This window comes from Lagopus leucura, unplaced genomic scaffold (assembly GCF_019238085.1).
Source record: "Lagopus leucura isolate 7727_CA_CO unplaced genomic scaffold, USGS_WTPT01 Super-Scaffold_100015, whole genome shotgun sequence".
In the NCBI taxonomy this organism is placed as follows: domain Eukaryota; kingdom Metazoa; phylum Chordata; class Aves; order Galliformes; family Phasianidae; genus Lagopus; species Lagopus leucura.
In genome coordinates this window covers 12,265,385-12,290,633 of record NW_024962269.1, presented here as the reverse complement: position 1 = coordinate 12,290,633, position 25,249 = coordinate 12,265,385, and the positions used below count along the sequence as shown (strand labels likewise).

At 42.2% G+C, this 25,249-nt stretch overlaps 1 protein-coding gene across 3 annotated transcripts in view; it reads right to left on the bottom strand.

The window, feature by feature from the left end:
• MCTP2 (multiple C2 and transmembrane domain containing 2) overlaps positions 1–25,249 on the bottom strand; it is a 258,369-nt gene that overhangs the window by 101,472 nt on the left and 131,648 nt on the right. For 2 of the 3 annotated variants that reach the window (XM_042876283.1, XM_042876284.1), the window contains one exon: positions 15,031–15,138. The gene's annotated coding sequence lies outside the window, so the exon portion shown is untranslated. Of the gene's footprint in view, positions 1–12,159; positions 12,241–15,030; positions 15,139–25,249 lie in introns of those variants that run through there. The other variant, XM_042876285.1, reaches the window with a different exon arrangement.

Sequence of the window (25,249 nt, the reverse complement as noted above, 5' to 3'; positions counted from 1 at the left end):
AAAAAAAAAAGAAGATTAATGACATAACAACTGGTAATGGCACATCGCCTGACTGATATAATGAGTATTTCTAGCTGTTCATCTTCCCTTAAGTACCATCTGATCACAGTCCTCTGGTTTACTTTTTCCTTTTTTTAAAATAATGCGTTTTGCTCCCTCTCCCAGTAGCACACACTACTTACTCCCTTAAGTAGTTACCATATTCAGAGAGAAAGCATTCTTCAGACGTTCTAACAGGAGGCTCCAAGAGAGATTTCAAAAGTTATTGCAAATATAGAGAAATCATCCTGTATTTCAGCTTCACTTATAGTCCTGTCGGGAAGCCAGAACTGGGACACAAAACCAAACTGATTTACATACTGGAAATCACAACACATTCCTGCTCTTCTCCTTAAGTAACCACACTCTGCACGTCAAAAGTACACAGCGCTCATTGAAACACCCCTGAAACACTCCCTGCCAGAGTGATGCACTCTCAAAGCCAGCAGATAGATCTGAGTGCAGCCAAGCATGCCACCACCACAACCTCCACAGATCTGGGAGTCATTGTGCACAGCTGACTTCCCTGGTTGAAGTCAAGAAGTTGGGTCAGTCTGCATGCCGTTAATCATCACAACGCATGGGTCAATCAGTGTGTTTTCAGCTGCAACTAAATGCTAGCCAACATTTAGACCCTCAATAGCTGAAACCAGCAAGACGTGCTAGAAGCTGTTAGGAAGATGTTCTTCAGTTGCCTACATCTTACCATACGTTCACACTGCATGATAATAATGGAACTCCCTTGCTATATAATCTTTGTTGATTCTGCCATAGGGTGCTCACCCCAATCTCTGCCTGCCTGGCAGGCACTGCCATGAAATGTAACATCACATGATTTACAAAGCTAATCACAGTTTTCCTACAAATACCGGTAACCAGAAATTAAACTATTTCTCCCTGAGGAAAAAGAAAAAAAAAAAGAAAAAAAAAAAAAGAAAAGAAAAGAAAAGAAAAGAAAAGATGAGGAACCAGCTCTCTGCTAGCTAAACAACAACTGAACGCTCTGGGTTGTTATTCCAGCAAAGTACCTGAGTCCTGTATGAACCACTACAACCAAGAGCAGAATGACTTCAGAAAAAGAAACCTATGCTTTCTTCTTTGCAGTGGCTCCTTTTGGTTGCTTCTTTGGAAATGCAGTACTTAACCATAAGCATCGACTGCCACAGAGATAAGAAAATATTTATCTGTACATCTAAACAAAGCCACAAAACATCTGCACATCTCTTGGGTTATCAAGAACTTCAAGCACTGGGGCTTCTTTTGCAGAGAAAAACAAGTCCAAAACAGAAATCTGATTGAGGTGGGCTTAAAGCCTTTCACCTGAGATGACCACACAAGCTAGAGAGGGCCACTGTATTGGATACGTACATGACAATATACAACAAGTGAGACACATCTATCTTCCTGCATCCATGCCCGGCAGTGCAGGGTAAATACCTGATCTTAAATTTGCGACAGCACCAGAAGTCTAATCTCAGCCTGATTCTGCACAGGCTAATTACCCTGGGGAAATCAGTATCAGAATTATTTTTAGTACTAACAAGCATCAAAGGGAGCACACTGCTAAAGTGTAGCTAACAATCTCCACTGCACACGCAGCTGCAAAAGCAGGGTCAGGTCTTGGCCAGCTCCCAAATCTTGCCACTGCGTTTGGATTCAGGTTTCCCTTTCAGGGCTTCAGATAACGCAAGTCCATCCACGTCAATCTGTGCTACTGTTACAGATTCATTGGCAAAGCACACCAGGATGCAGAATTTTTAAAAATATGACCTGATGATGCCAAACTCATGCTCACAGAAGACAATTTTGTTAACTGAATGCTTGAATGGAAATAAGATAACCAAAGGAAACTTACTCTCTTGATACAAGGAAGAATCCTACGGTTTTTGCTGCAGAAGGACACAGAACTAAAGCAAAACACAAAGCTTAAGAAGAATGTTTGTTCTGTGCAATCAAGGCATCTTGAATAAAACTCTCCTTAATTATGGTTGTTGGCTTTCATGTCGTACCTCGATCCTCCTCAGATCCCACACGGTTTTCAGGCTCTGGGTATCTGGATCCCATGCCTGGCTTTTCATTTCTCAATTTGCTCAAACACGACGAGCTCCATTTTAACAAAACCACAAAACGAGCACATATCTTCCTCCATTTTTGATATGAAATGAACAAGGATGTTCCAACTCCTTTGCACAATCTGCAGAGCTTTCATCTGACCATTTACGAGCAGACAGCAAGTAGAAGTAACAGACCCACCAGCTGCTTCAAGCACCTTAAGATAGTACCTGATAGTGAAAGCTGCTGAAGAAAAAAAAAGCCTGCACCTGACTACAGCTGTGTAAGTACTGCTTTCGGTTTGTTTCTGCCTATTCTGAAACGAAAGAAAAATGATGAGTGTGTATACGGGGAAATGAAGGAGGAAGCGCTTGGCTGCATTTTTCTAAAAATATTTCACAATTTCCTTCCACTCTTTCAATTTCCTTCAAAATATTTTCACTTGCAGTTGTACCTGTGCATGCCAGAAGGCCTCTTCCCATCTAATTCGCAGGACTGCACTAAGGTGCTACAATCAGATACATTCTTTATAATGTCATTCCCCACCAAGCATCACACCTCCCCAGGGACACCTGGGCACGAAGCTCTGCCTCCTGCAGCCATCCATCACAGGAGGGGCTGTGCACATCAAATCACACCCCAAGTAAAATCCTGGAATGCTGCCCCTCAAAGGCACTGTGCCATGTGCAGAGATCAGGCCAGCAAGTGGAATGTTTCCTTAAAACTGGATTCTCTAACTTGCCACATTGATTCCAATCACACCCCTGGAAATGTGGTACCTGGAGCAGAGCGCACCCAGGAGTATGAGAAGAGGGATGCAGCAAGGGGGAGGAGTGATGTGGGAAGTCAGCAGGTACTGGCAGAGTGACATCTAGAATACATAGAAAAATGGAAGGCTTGCCATGGCTCACACGAGGAGCAGTACAAGAGAAGAAAGGCAGCATCACGTGTTCCAGCAGCTCCAGAGGGAATTCAGGCCTGCAGTCTCCTCCCTCACTCTCTCCTTCAAGCTGATCTCCTCCTTCATAACAAGAAGTATATTTTTGTAACAAGAGGTTCACAGAAATAGATCATCCCTTTCCATAACTCACAGGGAAAACAAACCTAGGAAGGAAACTGGAGACTCGTTTCCAGAGGAGGCCCAGTAAGGCAGCACCTTTTACAAGCACTGAAGTATCTTTTTTCTTTTTTTCTTTTTTTTTAACCAAAAAGTTCGTGTTTATATGCAAATCACTTGTGTGTATTCCCTAAATAACAACCATCACTGTCAAACCACTTATGAAGAGTCAGTGGCTACAGAGAAAAGATCTATTCAAAGCTCTGCACAATCCTGTAATGACAGTTTACCAAAGGGGCACAAACTGAACACCTTCTATCAGAAGAAAGGGCTTGATGCTAGCTTGATAAGAACCACCAGCCTTTGCACAGCAAATCCTTGCATCTGGGTATATTGCATCAGGCATTGCCACTGGGAAAGGTGAGACTGGAAAAGCTGCAGAGAATGAATCCTCCAGGAAGCTTCTGGTGAAAGGAAATGGTTGAGGCTCTCAGTGCCATTTCTCACGCTGTCACACAACCCAGAACACGACGTGTGACCACATAACAGCACAGAGACGATGATGGATGGTCACCACACTACAAGTGAAATGGAGAACCTAGAATCACAAGGAAGTTTAAGTGAAGAATAAAACAAATGTCTCGCGTTCAGCAAAGCAGTCGTCAGATCCTCCACTCAGGGGGAGCTCATTCACAGCCACAGTAAATGTTTCTGATCCCCATGTGATAAATACCTCAGACAAGTGTTTTTGGAGGGACACAAAACAACTCTCTCACTGATGTGTTTTTCTAGGGCAGCATTGCTGAAAGGCCCAATTCTCAGCTACCTGAGAAATTAAGCTTGAGCACTGAGAACTACTGCACACTTATGCCCATGTTACAGTCATGATCATTTAAGTGGAAAGCTAATACCTGAGCAGTCTATGGAGCTTCATAATTTGGCTCAGCTACTCCAAAATTCAACTTTGAAAGACACCGAGATAAGAAACTAAGGAAAATAATAAGACAGGAGAAGAAAATTATTAGGGAAAGATTCCTGGAAATACACACATTTGAAAGCCTTGTTTTGGCATTCCTTGGCCATAAGGTAGCAAGGATCAGTACACCTGCTGATAAGTTTAGAAGAAAATCATATCAGCAATGCTGTGCTTCTAAAAATGACAGGAACTTCGATAATAAGAGTAAGCCATAAGGTGCATTGCTAACTTCCTAAATACATGCTGCAGTACATTTAACTTGGTTAAAATGTGGAAAAGAGCTATAATATAAACTAACTGTAAATGCCAAGAAAATTTCTCTCGCTTACGCCAGCCTGGCTTCTGGGTAAGAAGCAGGACATGATAGAGAAGTGAGCACATGCATCAGGATGCCTTCATTCTGGAGTGAAGGAGCTTCATCCTACTTATTTATACCTGTGCTCTGGGGAATGGATTCATCCTAGACAGACAGTAATGTCTTACTTTAAATATTAAAAAGCAAAAGCATGCAACTAAAACCTGTCACACCATCCCTCCAAGTGATGTAGCAGTAAGATGATCAGCATGCAATTGGCAGGAAAAACCTAACAACTCCTTTCAACTTCTTTTTTCTTTATTGTACAGACTAAGCATAGGTGTCTCTCTAACCACTCGCCATTTCACACAGAAGTGAAACTTTGAGGTTTATCTTTCCATACACCATTTGAGTTTTCAGCCTCCAGGAACAAGAAACACGCAACTTGTCTCTGGGTTCTGTTACAGCCCAATTTTCCCATTGAGAAGACCAGACAAAGTTGGTAAATTTAACTCTCATCTGTTAGCAATCACATACTGACCCTATCCAAGTCTACACACCAGTTTTTCACTTTGCTAAAGCTGGAGCCCCTACAGACTGACATCAATCTCAGGAAAACCACAAGCTACAGTTCCAGTAGCTATATCAGAAGATCGAATAAAAGGATAAAAAAATAAAATATATGGGTTTGCCGCCACTTAATGCAAGGATGAAGTGAACCATTCAGGGTTTTAGCTGCGTAAGTTCAGAGAGCCTCAACACTACAGTGAAGTCATACGGTGTTAATTCTGGTGCATCCCAGTAATGACTTAAACAGAAAAGCTACCCAAAACACAAAGACTGTTTGTATCAGGTAACTTAAAAACTTGCTTTTAGACCTTTTGAGATAGTTCATTTATATGACAAAACCCCCTGAAGAGCTTCGATGTTGCACATCTTTGTCCTCCTTGCAGCTAGCTGCAGGCAGTGCATTCTGTCGGAATTAGGCTCACTGACATTACACTGTCATTCTGGTCATTCAATCTGATGTCACTGGCAATTTTCTTCACTGTTCTTTGTTTTAAACCCAAAACTTTCCAAAATATTCTGTCCTGTCTAGGACTGTCTGAAGAGCATCTTCATAAGCATCTTCCGTTCCCACTGAATGCCAACAGGCTGATTACCTCATCTGTTGGCCTGAGACACCTAAACTTCAGCAGAACAGTATTCTGAATATTTTTATTCAAGAGCCACAGTTTGCTGGATTTTAATCCATTTCAGTGATATCAGATTGACTGAAGAACACAAACCCCAGTTCAGAGAGCTTCTCACGTCCCCATGCTGTACCCAGGTGAAGGACCCACAGAGACAAAATTTATGTCCAGACCAACTCATTCATGTGAAAAATTCCAAGCAATTTATACAGCTCTTAAAAACACCGAAGGACTTGACTCACCCAAGGTAAATTCACCAGGTGAGGTGGGGCAAATTTTGGTAAAACTGAAATATTTTTCCTTCAGCATGCCTGCAGCACCTTTCTCACGCTGCCCAATTGCACTTTGCTCACAGCATTACCACAGGGCGTTTCTAATTCTTCTTTCACATATATTCAGCTTCAGACAGGAGATTTCAGAGCAGATCAAACCAACCAGTCCAGTGATCATCACCATGCCCCATTCACACGTTCCACTAAATTTTAATTGCCTAAATTAATATCACCTACCCTACAATTAACAAGCAAAAAGCAAAGTTGATGAATCAGTGCTATTTACTTCCGACAAATGCTAACCAAAAGCTGCTTTAATACAGCTAGCATCATTACAAAATGCCCTATTCTTCTTTGAAGATTACAACCACTTAGAGCTCATAAACAAAGCTTTTGCAACAGCTGTCAATAAAAACCTTTTGAAGATGCAGTAATTCTTTTAAAGGATTTAAGAGCTATCCAGATCCCATTTACCTGTGCCTAACAAATAGAGGCAAGAGGCGGTAATTTGACAAGTGTCCTGAAATGGGAACTGCCTGCAGTTACCTAAATAGATTAAGAGGTTTTCTGGTTCAAACAAATTCTGCACCTAAGTAGATAAATGCTTGATCTTTCATTTGATTACTATCAAAGACCAGATAGTTTTTTTGTTTTTTTTTTTTTTTTTGGCTAAATGTGACTATGAGACATCCAGCATTGTTTAGTAGATGTTAAAAACAGGAATCCTTCTTGAATCAGAAGAAGCAGGCTCCAATCCAAAACTCACATGTCCTCACCTAGCATGTAATAAGCTTTGTGTACCAAATTATAGTTTTATCAAGTTAAACATAATGCAGCCACTTACACAGAATCACACCCCAACCACAACTGTATCATCACAATTACCGTTATTTGACCAGGGAAAAGGGAGTTAGAATATAAACACACAATCAGTTCTGAGAAATCCACTAGCATAAGAGATCAAATACTTGTATTTAAAAAAAGAAAAAAGAAAACGGGGCAAAACAAAACTCTACAGTTAATTGTTTCCAAGTACAAGAAACCTGGAACAAAGCTGGCTATTGAATTAACATTAATGATTTGTCATTTGCTTCTGCAGATGTTTCCCATGAGGGAAGATGCCAGAAAACATTCCACTTGAAAGCAGTGATAAAGAACTGAGTTGTGTTACTTCAATTTATGTGGATATTTTCATTTGAATTTGTCAAAAAAAAAATCAGATGCAACAGGGCTTGACGTTCAGGGGAACTGGTCTGCAATAAAATTTCAGTGCAGAAAGCACCATCACCCCTTCCCACTTAAAGCCAAATAAGCCAGGTTTAAAAAAGAAAAAAAAATCACAGCCATGGTAATGTGAGTTGAGAAATTCTGCCAGTCCTCACCAACAGCTCCAAATCATTACCACTTCCACATCAGTGACATTACAAACAAATGCCTGCTTAAGTTGTAATAGCCATCTCATTTTCACTCATCTCTGTAAAGAGATTACCAAAAAACCTAGATTACATGCCATATCCCAGCTAAAACTTCGTTCCTGAGCAGTTCTATATTTAAGAGCAAAAAAGGAATAAAAGCACTTGCTAGAAAATCCCACAGAGATTTTATCTTTTAATTTATCGCATTATACGGAGCTGGAACTCCCTCTAAATTAGATTTTATCTCTGATTTTAAGGCAGCAAAGCCACCCAATTCCAAGAATTTCTGAAACAATGAAGGCTGTATCAACCTAAAGACTTCGCTGAAGCAGAATTTACTTTGCAATATACAAATGGAGCTGTTAGGAGTGGGTAACAGGAAGAATGGTCAAGGGTACAAGTATTTTCCAGAAAGGAAGGAGACGAATGCTTCCCCCCCCCCCCCCCCTCGATCTAGAAGGTAAACAAAATAACAACAAAAAGATTTTAAAATCTATGTCACTATCTTACTGGCATTTTAGCAAATTGCTCTTGTCAGAACGTGAAAACAAGCTAGCAAGGAGCATCTGTGTAAATACATACGAAACAAGCACCAACGTGGCAAGCAGAAAAGTCATCCTCTGCATCAGTCTAACTCAACTCTCGAAGCATTAACCAAGAAACCAAAAGAAAGCATTTAACTACTCGCAGTTAAGGACTATAAGAAAGCATTACCACCAAGCAATGCTGTGAGACCAAAGGCAGCCGCCCCATGCACCCCACCTACACAAGTGGGGTTCTCTCTGGCGACAGGGAGGCTGGAAACATGCACATCCAAGCTGGAAGTGTTCCAGCACAAATTCCACATGATGCCTTGAAGGCTCCCAGCTCAAGGGTCTGTTTTTCTTAGACAACAGCTGAGGTCAATGGAAAGCACAGGCACAATCTGCCACTGTCAGCCCTGGCGCAGTGCTTATCAGAAGGTGGCATCAGCAAAAATATAACATTCTTCTGATTTTCACAAAATAATTCAATTATTTCATTGACAAAACAAAACTTTGCAGCTGCAGGGCAACCTTGCAAAATGTCAGATTAATTTGCAGAAGGTTATAAACAGCTAACTGATCAAAATTTAAGGACACTGTATTATGCACGCCCCTGCAGATTTCACCTAAGCTTGAAAATCGAAGTTGTATCCAACATTCACCTGTTGGGATATATTTTGGGCAAAGTAATGGTGACTTGAAAATAATCTCTCCAAATTTTTATCCCATATAGCATGTAAGTGGACTGCATTGCTCCAAGTGCCACTTCAGCCCAATAAGCTGCCTCTAACTCTGACCAAAAGCAGATGTTCAGAGAAAAGAATACAAGATCAGCAAGACATACAGACTCCACCTGCAAAACAATCTCCTGGTTTCCAGAAATCTGTCATTTAGGGGCTGCTTCAGCTAGAAATCATATCTGCAGCTTAGAGGTTAACATCTCTAGAACACTTTCCTGCACGGATTTGTCTTAAAAGTTTAGAAAATAGTTTAGAATAAGCAAAAGGAATACTATACACTCATGAGTTCCATGGGTAAGTTATGTGTGTAAACCACTATCTCCTTTCACTGACAAGAAACTCAGGATTTAAAAAAAAAAAAAAAAAAAAAAAAAAAACTGAACTTTTGCCATTTATTCTCACTTCAGATTCTGAGTTATATGAAATAATGAGCAATTTTAAAGTGGAAGAGACAGGTCAAATGGTTTTCAGCTTGTCTCCAACTGTCTGTGTGAGGTTTTGCCTTGTTTTAAGGACTGCATTTTTAATGAACAATAACAGAACTTGTAATTCCCAAATACTTTTAGCGGGAACTTGCTTCACATCAGCACAGCTACATGATGAGTTAGTACAAATGAAAATACACAGGCAAAGGTATTTGCCCTAGCACAGAAAGACAAGCTGTAACGTGGGTGGCAACAGCACAGTTTGCTTTCAGAAGTGATGTCCTCCTCACCTTAGGAGCAGGACAGGCACACAGTGCATCCACAGTGCCCTACTACTTGCACAGTACTGGAGACCCAGGGAAGATGGAGCACAGCTAACAAATGAAATGTTTTATTAACAACTTCTTTATAATTGCTGCCTAAGGTAGAGCAAAACCACCAACGCAGCAATCACCCCGCTCTGTGGCAATGCTGGTAAACCTGTAGTTACACCCATCTAATTCCTTCAAGTGAGAAATTGCCAAGCATTTAATAAGATGATCAATCATTGGGCCAATTGGACAGGAAACTTGGCCCAGTTTCTCTTAGCACATGATTCTACAGCCCTCATTCAGGATTCTCATTTACGTGGGACATGGGATACCCCCCTCAAAAAAAGAGTAAATTTAGAGACCCAAACTGCCCGAAAACGAATAACTCCTTTTCTTCCATCACTTGATTGTTACAGCATCAGCAGGCACTCTCAGGTGCAGCTGTTAGGCTGATACTCAATTTGAAAGCAAGTTGGAGGCACTTGTGTCTCTGACAACCTCATAATCCTGCAAAGAGCAATTTCATTTTGAGAAACAGTCCCCCAGGACCTGGGGAACATTTAACTGCTTAATGTGGATAGGAATAGACTGGGGAAAAGCAGTCCTGTCACTTAAAAGCAAGCTTCTATTGCATGTATGCTGTCTAATAAACACAACTTGAAGTAAAATGGGAACGTGGGAAGGATGCCAACATAAATCCTCTAGATGTGAGGAAATCAGGAGCAATTTTCCACTCAAGGGTAGAACCGGTACAGAGGAAATTAGGGCATATTTAGCATGCTTTGGCCTCCTCCGCCAAGGTGAAGCTTCCTTCTTCCCTCCAGAGTGAGCTAGAAGGCCCCACATCTCCACAGACCGCTCAGAGAGACCAAAATTCAAATCCCCCACTAAAATTAATTCAGAGTATAGGGATGAGTGACCGAAACTGACAGGTTCTCCAGTCATGGCAGCACCTCGAGCTGCTGCACACATGCGTGAATTTCACTACAGCTAGCAGAGCTCTGATGGCAACCTTCAGCTAACAGCAAGAAACCCTCTTCAGAGACAAGGAGATGAGCAATTCACTCTGACTTAAACCAAACCAGCCAAACAGATGTACAATGTTGCCTGGAAAAATCTCTGTGGGGGTAACCATGGGATGCAGGCTGCATGCCAGCCCAACCTGGTTTGCCATAGACAGCCCCAAAACCCAGAGGGCCTCAGCACCACAGACAGAACATCCTTAGGAACAATTCTTGCCTGAGCACGTATTATAAACAATTATCTGTTCGAATAAGAGGAATTTCATCAACGCAGTTACCTGGCAAACAGCTTAAACTCAAGCAAAAGACATCACGGAAAAAAAAAGAAGTTGATCCAGTCTTGCAGCTGATGCTCCTTGCAGTGAAGCTTATTCAATCTTGGTAGTAACTAACACAGCTGAGGGCACAAGCAACCTCCAACACTCTGCTACCACCTTGTGCAGTGGGGTCACTTTTAGGGATCCCCATGCTATTCAGGTGCCTACCTGTGCCAAGTGTAGTTGCAGGTGCTCGTTACATCTCAGGTTTTAATAAACAGCTTCAATACACACAAATGTACAGGCATATGTCAGGCTGAACCAGGCTCTGAGCAACCTGATTGATCCACAGGTGTCCCTGTTCAGTGCAGGGGAGTTGGAACAGATGGCCTTTATGTGTTCCTTCCAACCCAAGTGATTCTATAACCTACATATTCAACCTATTTGATGGTTTCTTCAATATCAACAAAGTTAAAGATGCTTCTAACACCTCCATCTCTATTGAAAATGAAGTGTGCTTTAAAAAAATCTTAAAATGAAATTTTCCTTTCTGCACTACATTCTTCAAACTCTTCCTGCAGTCATTGCAAAGTGGAGCTGCACATGCTGAATCCACCCTCAGCCTCCACCATCTGAAAGCATTTTTGCCTCGCTGACAGCAGCGAGCAGCAGCAAGAAATCAAACAAATAGGATTATTACTCAAATGCTCCCATTCACCCTGACAGCCAGAAGCAGCCATTCAATAGGATCATTGCTGAGGCAACCTAAATTACTTTAGCGTACCTGACAACTTCTACGGCTCAATCACCAAAAAATTAGCACCAAAATATCCAGGTGAGAACTTCCACTTTCTTAAAGTCACGTCAAGGTAATTTAGCTTCCAGTGAATGTCGTAACATTAAGGGCATGAAGCATTTCCCTGCCAGTTACTATAGCTGTGCTATGCAAACACCGCTGAAAAAACGGATTATTTCTCGTTACAAGCAGGGTGTCTTTATTTAGAGTTTTGGCTTACTTCTTAAGCCTCTCTTGAAGATACCCTTAACACAATTTTGCCACCTTGATGTATTGGTGTGAACGCTTTTTCCCTTTTTTATTATTTTAGGTTTGTTTGTTTGACCAACCGGTTTGATTAACTACAGCCTAAACTTAACTAAACTCCTTTCCGGTTAGCAAATGGGACGAATCAAATCAGGGAACGGCTAAAAGGCATTTGCATTTTTTCAGCGCAACTTTCTTATGCAGATAACAAACATTCACACGACCCAGACCGCTTTGCTCCGAGTCTCTTGCACTGCATCGCCAAAGCTGCACGTTGCAAAGCCAAAGCAAAGAGCGGAGTTAGCGCAGAGCCGCGAACACAAACTTACTCCCCCTGGATACTTCAGCGCTGTAAGAACAAAGTCCTATAACAACTCGACCAGCCGCAAAACAGGCAAAATCCACCCATTCCCATAAAAGAAGCATAAAGCCCCGCTCCCACAAGCGGCTTAGATTTTTAAGAGAAGCCACTGTATTTACCCCACGCAGATAACAACAAGAAACAGCCGCAGCCTCGCGTCGGGACCGAACGGGGTTACCTGCCAGCCGGGCACGGCCATCTGCAGCCGGACCTCTCGGCGCCCGCGCTGCTCGCCCAGCGTAGGGCACGTGTTGCTACCAGCACCGCTTCCTCCTCCGCGCTCCGCTCCGCTCCCACCCCGGCCCGGGGCGGTGCCACCGCCGCCTCCCTGCGCGCTTCCCCCGCCTCCGCCGCGGCCCGGTGGGGGCCGTTCCCAGCACCTCCTGCGGTTATCGCAGCATCCCCTCGGCAGCCGTCGGTTCCTTCACCGCAGCGTCCTATCACGCTGTTTGCCTCCTCTCAGAGCAGCCCCCATCTCCACGACCATTCCCCATACCTCTGTTTCTCCATCACCGCTCCCCACCTCCAAATCTCCAAATCCCAGCCCCCCCCCCCCCCCCCCCCCCAGTCACCTGCACTCTGTCCCCTGAGCATCCCCTCAAGCCCAGTGAGTTTTGTCCCAGAGGCCCGTGGGCAGAGGGGAAGGTGATGGACAGCCCTTAGTAAGGGTGGAGCTGGAAAGGAAATTGCATGCGTGACTACAGGCAAGAGAAAAGAAAACCAACAGCAGCATGGCCACGTAACACATTTTCTTGGCTGCATCTTCAGGTGCCTAGAGAGAGAGTGAAGTAGCACAGCTGTGTGTTTGAGGCAAGGCAATCAAGGCAGGGCTGGGGCAGGTAACTGAACAGGCATGCCTGCAGCTGAAGCAAGCTTGGATTTCCCCCCATCAGTATGGCACAGCACAGAAAGGCAAATGATACTTCAGCAGCAGTGTGTTTCTGGCAGCATTCTATAGGTCTCATCCTCCACCACACTCCTGCCTGAAAGGTCTCACGCAAGACAAACATCACTGCTCTTTCCTGTGGTGTTCAGCCTCCATTGGACATAGTATCACTACACGAGGCACAGAACAGTAAGTAAAAATGAAAGCCTAGTAGTGGAATCTACTTAACTCCCCATCTTCTGCTCACAAGGATTACATGCTATCATGGAATAATTTGAGTTGGAAGGAACCCTTAACCTTAACCCTGTCAACTGGTCTGACACATCTACAGTGAATAGAAACACCTGCAGCTGAGCAGGTGCTCAGAGCTCCTCCAGCCTGACCTTAAGTATCTCCATGGCCACCCACCACCTCTCTGAGTAACCTGTGCCAATGCCTCACCACCCTGATATGAAAAAACACCTTCCTTATATCTAATCTAAATCTCCTCTCTTTTAGTTTGAAACCATTTTCCCTTGTTCTGTTCACAAACAGACCCTGTTAAAAAGTCTGTTCCCCTTTCTTGCAGCCCTTTTAGATACTGAGGGAACCACTCTCAGGTCTCCCCAGAGGCCTCTCTCCTCCAGGCAGCCCCAGATCTCAGCCTGTTACCTTTTAGAGGTGTTCCATCCCTCTGGTCATTTTTGTGGCTTTACAGAGCACAGCTGATGTAGTGACACCTCACATCACCCAGTAAAACCTGGTGATGCAATTACACTATGCTATTGTGAAACAAATTGTCATGCACATGTGGTGAGGATCTGTCATAGTGCAACGAACAATTACATTAAGCACTGAAAGAAAACATGGGAAAAACTTTGCATATTATCACCCTCATCTCTACCAAATCTAAACAGGAAGAATTCACATTTGCCAGTCCCACACAAACCTACAGGATGAGGCACAAGGAGCTACATAGGCATCATTAAGGTTATTGCTCACATGTGCGAGATATTTATAGGACCTGGGCAAAAGGCAGTATTGACAAAGCTGTATTTTGCTTCCTGATTTATTTGAGTGGCCAGCTCCTAATGTTCCAGCACTACTTCAATGAGAGTATCAGTTACCGCAGTCTCTGTTATATCAAATATGCAGCTACTCCTAGAGTGCATACAGCTTTCCAAAATCCTGCTGAATGCTGAGCAGCCAGTTTTACTTAGCTTGTGCAACTAAAAATACGTGCTTTAAGGGGAACTTTGCTGAGAACAGAAAAACTGATCAACTATCTAAGCTGAAAGCAAAGAGAAGACTTGCACCACTAATATTTTTTGTCTTTTCATCTAAAACAAGAAAGGCATCCGGTTTAGATAATTAGGTGAGAGTTCTGGAACAAGAACAATGTAGCCCAGTATCCACCAAAATGAGAACTTTGTCACAGATATGGGATGTGACAACTTGTCCCACAGAAGCGTTAGTTTTGCTTCTTTACTGAAGACAACTCTGTCTCACTGTAAAGCAGATGCTGAGTGTGAAGCCATATCTGCTTTCTGGTTCCTGTGAGTGCTGGTGTGTGTGGCGAGTCATTACTGCTCTTCAGCTCCTACAGAGACTTTGATCTATTCATGGTCTTCTTTCCTCTATTTTACATATTCACAGCTATCTAAATAACTATTACCAACAAGCAAGAAATCAGAACTGTTGAGAACGTTTCTTCTGCCTTTATCTGTAGCAACACATCTATTTACTCATTTTTAACAAATTCAAGTGGAGAAAAGGAAGAAGGAAGACAACACTTTGGAAGGATCTGGGCAGCCTGGTCTGGTGGTTGGCAACCCTTCCCGCGGCAGGGGGGTTGAAACTAGATGATCTTTGAGGTCCTTTCCAACCCAGACCATTCTATGATGATTCTATAAAGGATCACCAAAACCCTGGTACAGACAGTGGTAAAACATAAGTAAAGCCAACCTGAGGATGTTTTATGAATGCATTCAATGCCCTTTTAAGCCATCAAGAGCTACCACATCAGTTGTTACTAACTCACTTAGTGTTGAACTTTGACACAAACATTAGTCAAATCCTGCTGTAAAAAGCACATGAACAGATGAATGCACAGTCAAAAATACAGTGATAATCATTTCAACTGGAAAAAAATTAAAACATACATATCTAAAAATTCCATATTACCTTTCCAGACAGATCTGTGGATTACTTCCATTGAGCCACAGCACAACTTTCCCTTCACACGCACAAATGATTTTCTCTAGATGTTATTAAGGATGGCATTAACAATTCCTTTAGGAGAAGAAGAGAGGAAAAATATATATATAATTGAAACCTACAGTTGGCTTTATCAAATTCTACTTGTCTTTTGTAAAAATGTCTCATTTTTCCTCATGAAAGAAATAAAAGCTCTTTATTTCGTTATTTTATTTAAAAGTTCCACAAAGAAAAGAAACGCAACTTTACTCCCTCACTGTTTTTTTCCTTGCAGTACAGCTACTGGAAAAATATAACTTAATTGGTTGCTAACAAAACTTGTCCAGAGTAGTTCAACACAAAACCACAAATTCAGCTGCAATCTTTCAATCTTGAGGTGCAACAAGTAAAGCATTAACATCTAGGCCACCTCTCTGTGTAGACTGCTTCCAACAGCACATCTTCCAGGGCCACAAGGAAGGGAATTGGAAGCAGCATCAGACACAAGGAAAGCTAATCACAAGAAAAAGTAGTCCTTCCATCTGCATTAAAAAACCCTTTTCCCTCACCTTGCAGGTATTGTGTGTAGTAATACAAGTTTTGGGGGTTCAAAACTTAGATTGGTTGTTACTCCTCTAAAAGTCTCCTGTCCCATCTGCAAGTAGGTGTTCACTGCCATGACCACTGGTCACCACCAGAACGTCTACAGATCTCTTTAGCCTGCTTCTAAGCAACTGTCTGAACCCAGCTATTCAACACTGACTTGTTTGCAGAAGTTTACTTAACAGATTGCTTTGACATTTGTTAGTCTAGGGCAAAAACCCTCAGGTACACAACCGATGCAGGCGTTTCAAAACCACATGGCAACACTCATCTGTTTTATTTCTTTTATTACAGAGTTGAACAATTAAAACCAAGAAGTCCTGGTGACCCCAGCACAGAATTACAGGTCTCTAAAGTGCAGCTGAGCACCTGGTTTACAGGCAGAACTTGGAGCAGGACCAAGGGCGTGCTTGCTCCCCATGTCCACAAACATTAAGCCATTCCCAGAATGCAAACCAAACAGGCTGCAAAGTGCAAGTCACTGTGTAACTACACAAACATACTCAAAACTTTAGGACACTTACACTTGTTGGTAGTTTGGGATTAGAATATGAACAATGGTAATCAGTTACGACTTGAATACTCACTTTCAACTTGAATAACCCTTCCTGAAAAACACATACCTTCTACTCACCGTGATTCACCTCAGAGGTGAAGCATTGTCCCTGGCCATTTTTCTGCCCAAACAGGGGAAATGATGCATGCTGAAACCTAAGTTTAAACTTCCAAGAAATGAGACCACTAGAATCTCAAGTTTCCTCTTCCCTCTTTTTCAGTCACGTGCCCGTATCTGAGGGCAACTCAACCAAGTCAAACCGTTCAGTGCTGACTACATCTCAATCAGCTGTCTCTGGTGAGAAAGAACGGAGACAGTTCCAACTACTCAGGATTTATTAATAGTTTCGAAAACTATTCAAGCATGCTGCATTTTGTGGCAGATCTTATAATTTATTATCTGTGTAGTAATTTTCCTGACAGCTCACTGAGCAGTGATGCAGAGGACTGTTTCTTGTGCAAACAGTGGACTTCAATGACATTTGAAAAGTCATGTTTTGATTCATCCCCAAAGTAGTGCAGAGCTGTACACTGGATCCACGTGCTTCTGAGAGCAGCTGACAACTGCTACAACTGAAGCACAGGGAGCAGAATAAGGAGCTACATCCACGAATCTCCAAGCAATTTACCAATATCAGCTCATCCTCCTACATCTCAGAAGCAGTTATTAACATAACTGATGAGCTAAGACTTTGTTCTATTGTTGGCTTAAAGTTACATAGGAATATATATTTATAAAAAGCCAATAACAGTCAGGAATAGAATATAATATTGATTCTTTCAGTAACAAAGTATTTGGGAAGGAAGGAAAAAGTAAGTGACATATTTTGGTTTGGCTGTTCTGTTGGTACTCCTTGTTCTAGGAAAACGGACCCCAGAACGTTTTCAGCTCTCAGCTCAGCGTTATTTCCAGAGTTGCAATGAAGTATTTGGTCCTTCAAGTCAGTGAAGATCAGTAACCCCACTGCTTCCTTCCCTCTTTTTACGATTCAATAGGTGCTTCAAAAAGCACAGAGATCTTGCCATGAAAGGATGAAGGTGGTCTCAGCTCCTGCTGAGCTCTGAGTGCTTCTGACTGAAGTTTGCATCTCTCATTTTCAACCCACTTTTGCTTTGATGCCAACTAAACTGCCTCATTCATACCTTATTATCAGCTTTAAACATTAAACCTAAGGGTAGCTACAGGTTAAAACTTACAACTGACACATAATTAATTGTGTTGTGGCAGCAACAGAATACCAAAGGCACTGGTCAGTAACATATAAAGATTGTTTTACCCCATAGCAATCTCTAGCCTAAAGTTTATTTAATCACCAAATTGACTTTGACTGCAACCTTCAGCACTGATAAACGTGAACAGCAGATGGTTTGAACACATCTACTGAAGCCCAGAGATATTTGCTCTTTTCAGCCATTCCTTTTTTTTTTTTTTTTTTAATATATATTCATTTCCTTATGTTCTTATGTCTGAAGAAGTCCGCCAACACAAAGCACAAGCTATAGAGACTACAAGCAGTGCAAACAAGAAATACAGGGCTGGCAAATTGAAGAATATGGCCATTCAGTATTTTGTAGCATTTCTTCTGAAAAGCCTCTTCCTCTCCCCACATCTACAGAGCAGAAAAAAAAAAGAGTATTAAAAGCAAATTCTTGGTGTATGTTATCTCCTCTGTCCAATTGATCCTTGTGGAAAGGACAAGGAAAAGTAAACCAGAAGAGTCATACACTGTGCTCGAGACAAGTTCTGGAACTAGGGAATGGGGAAGTGAATTTAAATGCTGTATTCTGTACCAGATTGTACCAAGTACTTTCCATAATGGTTACTTTCAGAGAAGAGCATGTTCAGTACAGCACATCCCTGCCTTGAACTGCCTCTGTGGAAATTGGCATTTGGTCATAAATTTTGAGCTGGGGTAGGTGAAGGAAGGAAAATTTGCACACAGCCGAAGTTTTAAATACAGCTGAAGTCTCTTGTGTTATTTGTATTCAATAGCTAGAAAACAAGCTGTTCATCCTTCAAAACTGACATGAAGACATGAATGAATATCCCTTCTATTACAGCATTTATCATCACCTAATAAGGTGTTGTGGTACTATGATGAAGGTATCTAAATCCAGACTCTAAAACTAGAAGCACAACAGACTCTATCCATATTTATTAAACAATCTTCTGGAAATGACTGATCAGACTCACTAGAATTGTTGACTGAAGGATATTTGTCTTGCAGACACTTGTAGGTGTTGAATGCACTGCACAATTTTAAGGGTGCTGGATGAGAACAAGTATTTCAGTGTAGACACTTAGAGCACTACCAAGCAAGGCTCTCCAAGTGATTTCCCATGAGCAAACAGACTTTTGAATAACACCAACCCATGCACAGTTTAGTCTTTTCATTTCAGTCATTTCTCCATATCTAAAACCTAGGCATGACTAAAACTGAGCTCTTCTAAAATTAACAAGGTTTGATGACGGCGACCAGTTTGTAAAGGCCAGCTGTCCAAGACACCTAGTAGCACATAGATCCCAAAAGGTCTTTATGGTAGTACTAAAGGCCATCATGCTTCCTACACCAAGGACAGCTGCACATGCCAAAGGGGTAACCAACTCCATCTGCTCACCACCGCTACATGCTAGACATCACTGCTCTCAGATCCATCAGCAGGGCTGCAGTTGCAATCTCTCATTAATCCACTTTTGGAAAAAAAACAAAAAACAACAAAAAACCAACACTACCAGAACCCTGTTAAACTCACACAACTTCCTCCATTGCTGAGCAGAGACATACCCAAATTAGCTGGTATACAGAGCTAGGAATGGCTTGCTGCTGTGGTCCCCACGTCCCTGTTCTGAGCTGTTCCAAGCAGGCTGCAGATCACTACATCTATAGAAGGCACAGTAGAACTCTTCAAGCAAAGAACATCTCCTATGCTTCAGTGCAATACAATCACAAATGTTAAGAACAAGCACTACCCACCCCAGATACATGCCAAATGTGATCAAAGGCTGTTGACATCAGCTCAGCTTCTCACCCTGCTCCCAGTCACTGCTCTTCAACACAGCTATTTCTAAGAGAAGAGGTACATTGCTTTGCAGAGGGTATAACTGTCTTCAAAGCAGACCTGTCATCCAGGCAATCTTCAAGGCAGCTTGGTGGGAGAGCAGGAAATTGTATCAGAACAAGGAAATGATAAGAATAACTGGCTATTTTTACAGCTATAGATTTGCTGGTACTGGATCATTTCATCAATCCATCAATTTCTCTGTGCTGCCTCTGGCAGGAACTAGTGTTTATTAGAGCTGAGGAAAGTGGAAAACTCAGAGAAGGCGTCTGATTAATTGCACAGTGCTGGAAGTTTGGGGAAATTGTCCTCGGCAGCTTTAGGAATGGTTAACTTCGCATCTATGGGCACAATTCCCAGGAGCAGTTATTCTAGCTATGTTCTTCCTATTTCATCAGTCTACACACCTCAGAGCATAAACAGTAACGCTGAGTTACAATAACTGGTAAATGCCCATTTCCCAGCAAAGCCAGCGGGCTCTCATTCTCTCATTCCTGCTTATTTTAAAGCAGGACGGACTACTTTCTAGCCTAGGAAAACCTACCAGTGATGCAGAGCAGAGTTTTCTCTGGGAAGGTGAAGATCTGAGTTTATTGCAAAGCGGCGGTGCCAGAGGCACAGGGTGGAGGAGCATGAAGTGCTGGGGCAGCCTCAGCTGCTACGATTTCAAACAGCCCCTGAAGCTGCTCCAATTTACTTTGGAGCCTTTCCTAGAACAGGGTTGAAATTTTGCAGACAGAAACACAGAAGTCTCCTGCGTAGGCAGAAGTAAATGAAACAATTCCTCAATGCAAAATGCTAATCCCACCTCTAAAAAAGTCCAGGTGTTTTGGCTGAGAGCTTAAAGCTTCACTTAAGCAAGGCCAGGTGAGAACCCCATCTCTGTGTGTCGTGCTACGTTCCCTTTCCTCTGGGTTTGACAGAATCCACCCTGACTGTAGACTATTTCAAAAAAACAAGCCATCCCTCTGATGTAAGAATTAAAAATGGGCAAATTTGAGGTGTAGAAGAGAGAGGTGAGCACTTAGCTTTGAGAGTACTCATTAAAATTCATCTTCCAAATGTCTGCATTGTTTATAGAGGATCACCACAGCCACTTGGCCCCTATAAACCAAAGTGCCAGATGAGAAATTTATAGTACTGCAGCCTTAAAGAATGCCTAATCCTTGTGTCAAGCAGTTTGAGGCTGACATAAAATAAGCATACATTAATGTATTTCATGCTTGCTTCCACTCCACCCATCCTGATAAACCCAGCAGGTTACTGTTAAGGTTTTAATGTAAACAGTTTACCTAAGGACTCGGTGGGTAAAAGGGGAGAGAGAGCACTGGAAATTGAGTGATGTTTCTAGGTAACAGCCAGAAATGACAGCCAGGTGCTTCATACATCCAACTCCAGCGCTTCTGATAAGAGATACGCGAGCATCAATAAGCTGGGAATGAAATGATGCTATTCTTTGAGCAGGGATACAAGTCAAATATTATAGGACAGAATTAATTACCATAAAATATATCTATATTTTTTATGCCTGTACATTTACCATCCAGGATGTCTGAAGCAAAGAAAAATACATGGAGCAGAAGAAAACAGGAAGAGAAACACAGGCTGCTGAGTGTGGGTGCTTGAAAGGGCTTTCTAATGCTTAGCATAATACATGCATTATTACAGCATTTCCATAAATCACATGGCAAGATGTTCCATGGCTGTGCATTATTTAGGCACTTCGTCATTCACTTCCTTGATGAATCTTAAGTTGATGGAAATGATTAATATCTGAAAGAGAACAAAGCCAAATCGGATGGGATTTGCCCTCAAATCCACAGTTTTTCTCACTGTAGGAAAACACTTGCTGCCTAACTCCTCCGAGCTTTTGTAGGTACCGCAACCTATTTCAGATTTGATAAGAGACATTTGCAAGTAATACCCTCACAAAAGCTGTGTTCCTTCTTCAGCAAGTTCACCACGCCCTCTGTGAATGTAGGAAGGACAGACTACACAAATTTCATCACAGTACTACAAGCATAAGATGGCACTGTTTGCTTTACAAAGTTAATGAACTCCCTGCAGTGCAACTCAGTAAAAGTCACGCTCTTGGAGGATAAATCCTGGAGACAACTGAAGGGGAATCTGTTGCCTGTCCAGTTCAGTAGACATCAGGGACCCAGATCTTCACAGTTCTGGAGAAAAAGTATTCACCCACACTAACTTTCAAAGCTTTCTTTCAGCACAGCCAGCGTTTCCATGTTGCAAACTGACCTAGTGGTTCATGAAGGAAGTTGTGACACAACCAAGCTAGAACAACAGGATGAGACCAAAGCTTTCTCTGAATCCTCGGCACACAATGTCTGAAGCTCTTTGCTAGGTGACAGAGGGGAGAACAGAAGGGATAGATAAGAGACAGAAATGTCTACTAGTGGGAATCAAGAGCTGGCAGCAGGAAAGCAAGCCATACATCTCAGTACTGGAATCACACTGTCACGGCATTTCTGGGAGCCAGCCTTCACTATGTGCTGTCTCTGCTTATGTTTTGTAAAAAGAGAACTATTTTGCAGAGTCCAGAAAGACAGGAACCAACTCAGACCATTTAATAGGAGGGAACAAGAAGTTTATCTGGAGGGATCAAGAAAGATTTGAGAAACCAAGCTTCATCATCAAGCTACACAAACACATATAAATATATATAAATATAAATAAATATAAATATATATAAAAATACAAGTATGAGTAGCTTTATAAAAGGTCACATGCCAAGCAGCCACATAAATACCAAATACTATTCTCAGTATCCTTGAACTTCTAACAGTGCAATTCACCCCAGCATCAGCTGGTAAGTACTTTTGTTTGCTTTCCTGTGTATGTTCCTTTCCAAGAGATGAGACGCTCAATTCTGCTGAAAGCCAGGACTGAAATTGTAATTACAGTGGTGTTCAAATGAAGCAAACTGGGAATCCTTCCAGACTCTCATCTTTAAAACACACAAGTAACGTAGAAAGTCAGATAGGGACTATGAGAACAAGAGGGATATATATTGGGAAAAGGAAGCACATGTTTGTTTTCTGTGTAAGTTCTTCTCCCCCTACCAGTAAACAACTTAAAATTTAATTTAGGAAAGTAAATAGATGGTGTTCCATCTTGGAGTTACAGGCAAACCTACAACAATTGATGAGTCCAGAGGGATATCTGCAAGTCTTACAAGCCCAGAAGCCACAAAAACTCTTTCAGTGCTTTAGGACCATTATAGTTCTATTTCACAAGAAACTACAAACTACAGAATACAGCACCTCAGAAAACTAACAGATTAAATTGGTGTTGATGATGGTATCTTTAACACCAGTGACAGCAGAAGGGAACTCCGCCTTCTCCCTGCCCTTTGCCTCTCCCCACACTCACCCAACATGGGAATGTCCCTACCAGGGCATCTGAGGTGGCCACTTCCAGCAGGAGGATGTGACGTGGATAACCCGGGGAGCAGCAATGTTTTCCAGCAGCCATACACAGAGAACCCACTGATGACACTTCAAGTCCCATGGTACCATTATGGTTTCTCCAAATCACACCCCCACTGCAATTATTGCTCTTGCCCTAGCTCTTAAACGATAGGAAAGCAGCAGCTAGGTCAGACGTGGAATCTGACAGAACAAGTCGCTTCCCACCTGAAGTCAAATTCCTTCCTGAAGTTTAGATATTGTTTTAATTTATCTGAAGAGAATTGTTTGTCTGAGAAGCGCAAGTATAAAATACTTCCCAATTTTGGTTCATAGCATGTGGCAAAACAACACACCAGCATGGAACACTCCATTTGCCCTTAGGAATATTTTGCACAGTATTATACATAGATTTCTTTAAAGAGTGGAATGCTGAGAACATCTGATACAGCATAAACATTCTTAATGCCAACAGAGTGATCTGTGGCCTACCCAAATAGCAAATTATTCTTTCTCCCTTCAATCCCCCTGTTTTTCACTTGTAAGAAAGGGAAAATTCAGATGTCAAATTGAGTAGTACAGTTCTTACGGAGAAATTAAACCTAGGAGTGCAGTTTTCCAATTAATAAGAAGGAACAGGAGTTGCAAGATTGCATTTCAATATTAATAGGTATTTCCTGGAACCTCGACAGCTAGGAAATGCCACGTACAAGGAATCAAGCAATTTAAAAGCAAAGCTGCACAGATTGAATTTCACAAACAATGGGAAGGAAAACGCTGCTTCTTTTCCAATCCATCACATCTCCCAGCTGATGTAGTAGCATCACAGATTGACAATATTGTTTATAGCACAGGTAGTTCAACAGAGAACATCTCTGGGAATCTGCCAAACGTCATTACACAGATCCAAAATTATCATTAAAATGACTAATTAAAACTGGGAAAGTTATTTTTATCCCTCCAGAAATGCTACAAACATCCTGTGCAGACTACAAAGTTCGCTTCCCCCGTAGCCATGAGTGAGTTGTGACTTCAAGGATAAAACTTACAAGGTGGGAAAACAGTCTGAGGAACAGTATGTGCACAGAGCTTAACTCTGCTTTCAGTAAGACAGATCACCCTTTGAGTCACTCTCTTCCTCCGTGCTTTTCTTTATTCAAAGCCTGATGCTCCTACGCGATTTAGTGAAGTTATAAAACAAAATCAAGAAATTTCTCCTCAGTGTTGGCAATACGAGACAGACTCAATGGGAGCACCTCCTTGTCCTCCCACTGAAAGGAATATTTCCCCCCACTCTTCCTTTGCATCTCACTGATGGGCAAATGGCACGTCATAGTCTTGCTACAGCACATTAATTTCTCTGGGCTGTAGGAGACCATGGATTACACTGCATGTAAAAGTGACAGCTGGATGTGTCCTATTTCCAGTGTGGATTAGTCTGCCCTTTAGGTGATCATAGCATTTGAGCTCCACAGAAAGACTGCTGTTATTGAAGGGAAAGCTCAGATTCTTCTCTTATCTCCAAAGGAAACTGCTTTATAACTAATTATGAACAGAGTATTTGTTACTGTATGCTAATTAGTGCTCCCTGCTTGTTTTTGCTGTCTTTACCACTAAGCCTCCTGCCTGTCATAATCAAAAAACCACTCATACTCAAGAAAGATAAGTAGAAACCCATTTGGAGCATCACCGGCATGAGAGCCTAAAGCCATTGGCACAGGTCATTTTCTGGGTAGCTCTGCATTTTTGGCAGTTGTGCCTGGTTCACCATCCATGCTGGAACACGGCCATTTCTGTGGGAATCATATCTGCCTAAGTTCCACATGCAGCAATATTTGGGACCAGGAATAGAACAGAGCAATTAAATCAGGTTGAAAACCCTGAGTGAGACTAGGAGCTAAACTCACCGGAGCAGCAGAACACACGAAGCACGAGTACAGCTCTGAGCACCAACTCACACCCGTTTAAGACTACAGCTAATAAACCCCAGGGCTGCACGCCAGTCAGGAAATATGCTTCTGGTTATGCAAACAACCAGGTTCAGAGAACATGTGCAAGCAGGAATGAGACCAAACAACAGGATCTGGGAATATTCAGGGAAAAAGCCACACTGAACAGGACCCTGGGAAAGAGAGGTGCATTGCCAGCTCACCTGAACCACTGGTACTACAGCACTGCCAAACTGGCTGAGCACTGAGCAGGAGCTGAAAGCCTCATCTGCAAAGAGAGCAGGGAAATACAAGGAAGCTTGGGAGTTAGGAACAGTGTAAGGGGAAGAAACTTTTATTATTCATAAGAATGTATTGAACATGGTCTGGTGTATTTGCACCACCTACTGTACACATTTGTATATCCCAAGAGCAGCAGGAGAAGAGCTGAGGGTGAGCTCACATGGGGAACAAGCCACTGCTCATTATCCTCAAAGAAATAATCGCCAGAAATTCTGACTTTAGCATATAAGTTCAGTGTCTATTGATTTCAAATTCCTCAGCCCAGAGCAGGCTATGGGCAGCAGCCAGAAGGCTGTTAGAAAGCCCATGGGAGCAGAGGGATGGCAGCCATGA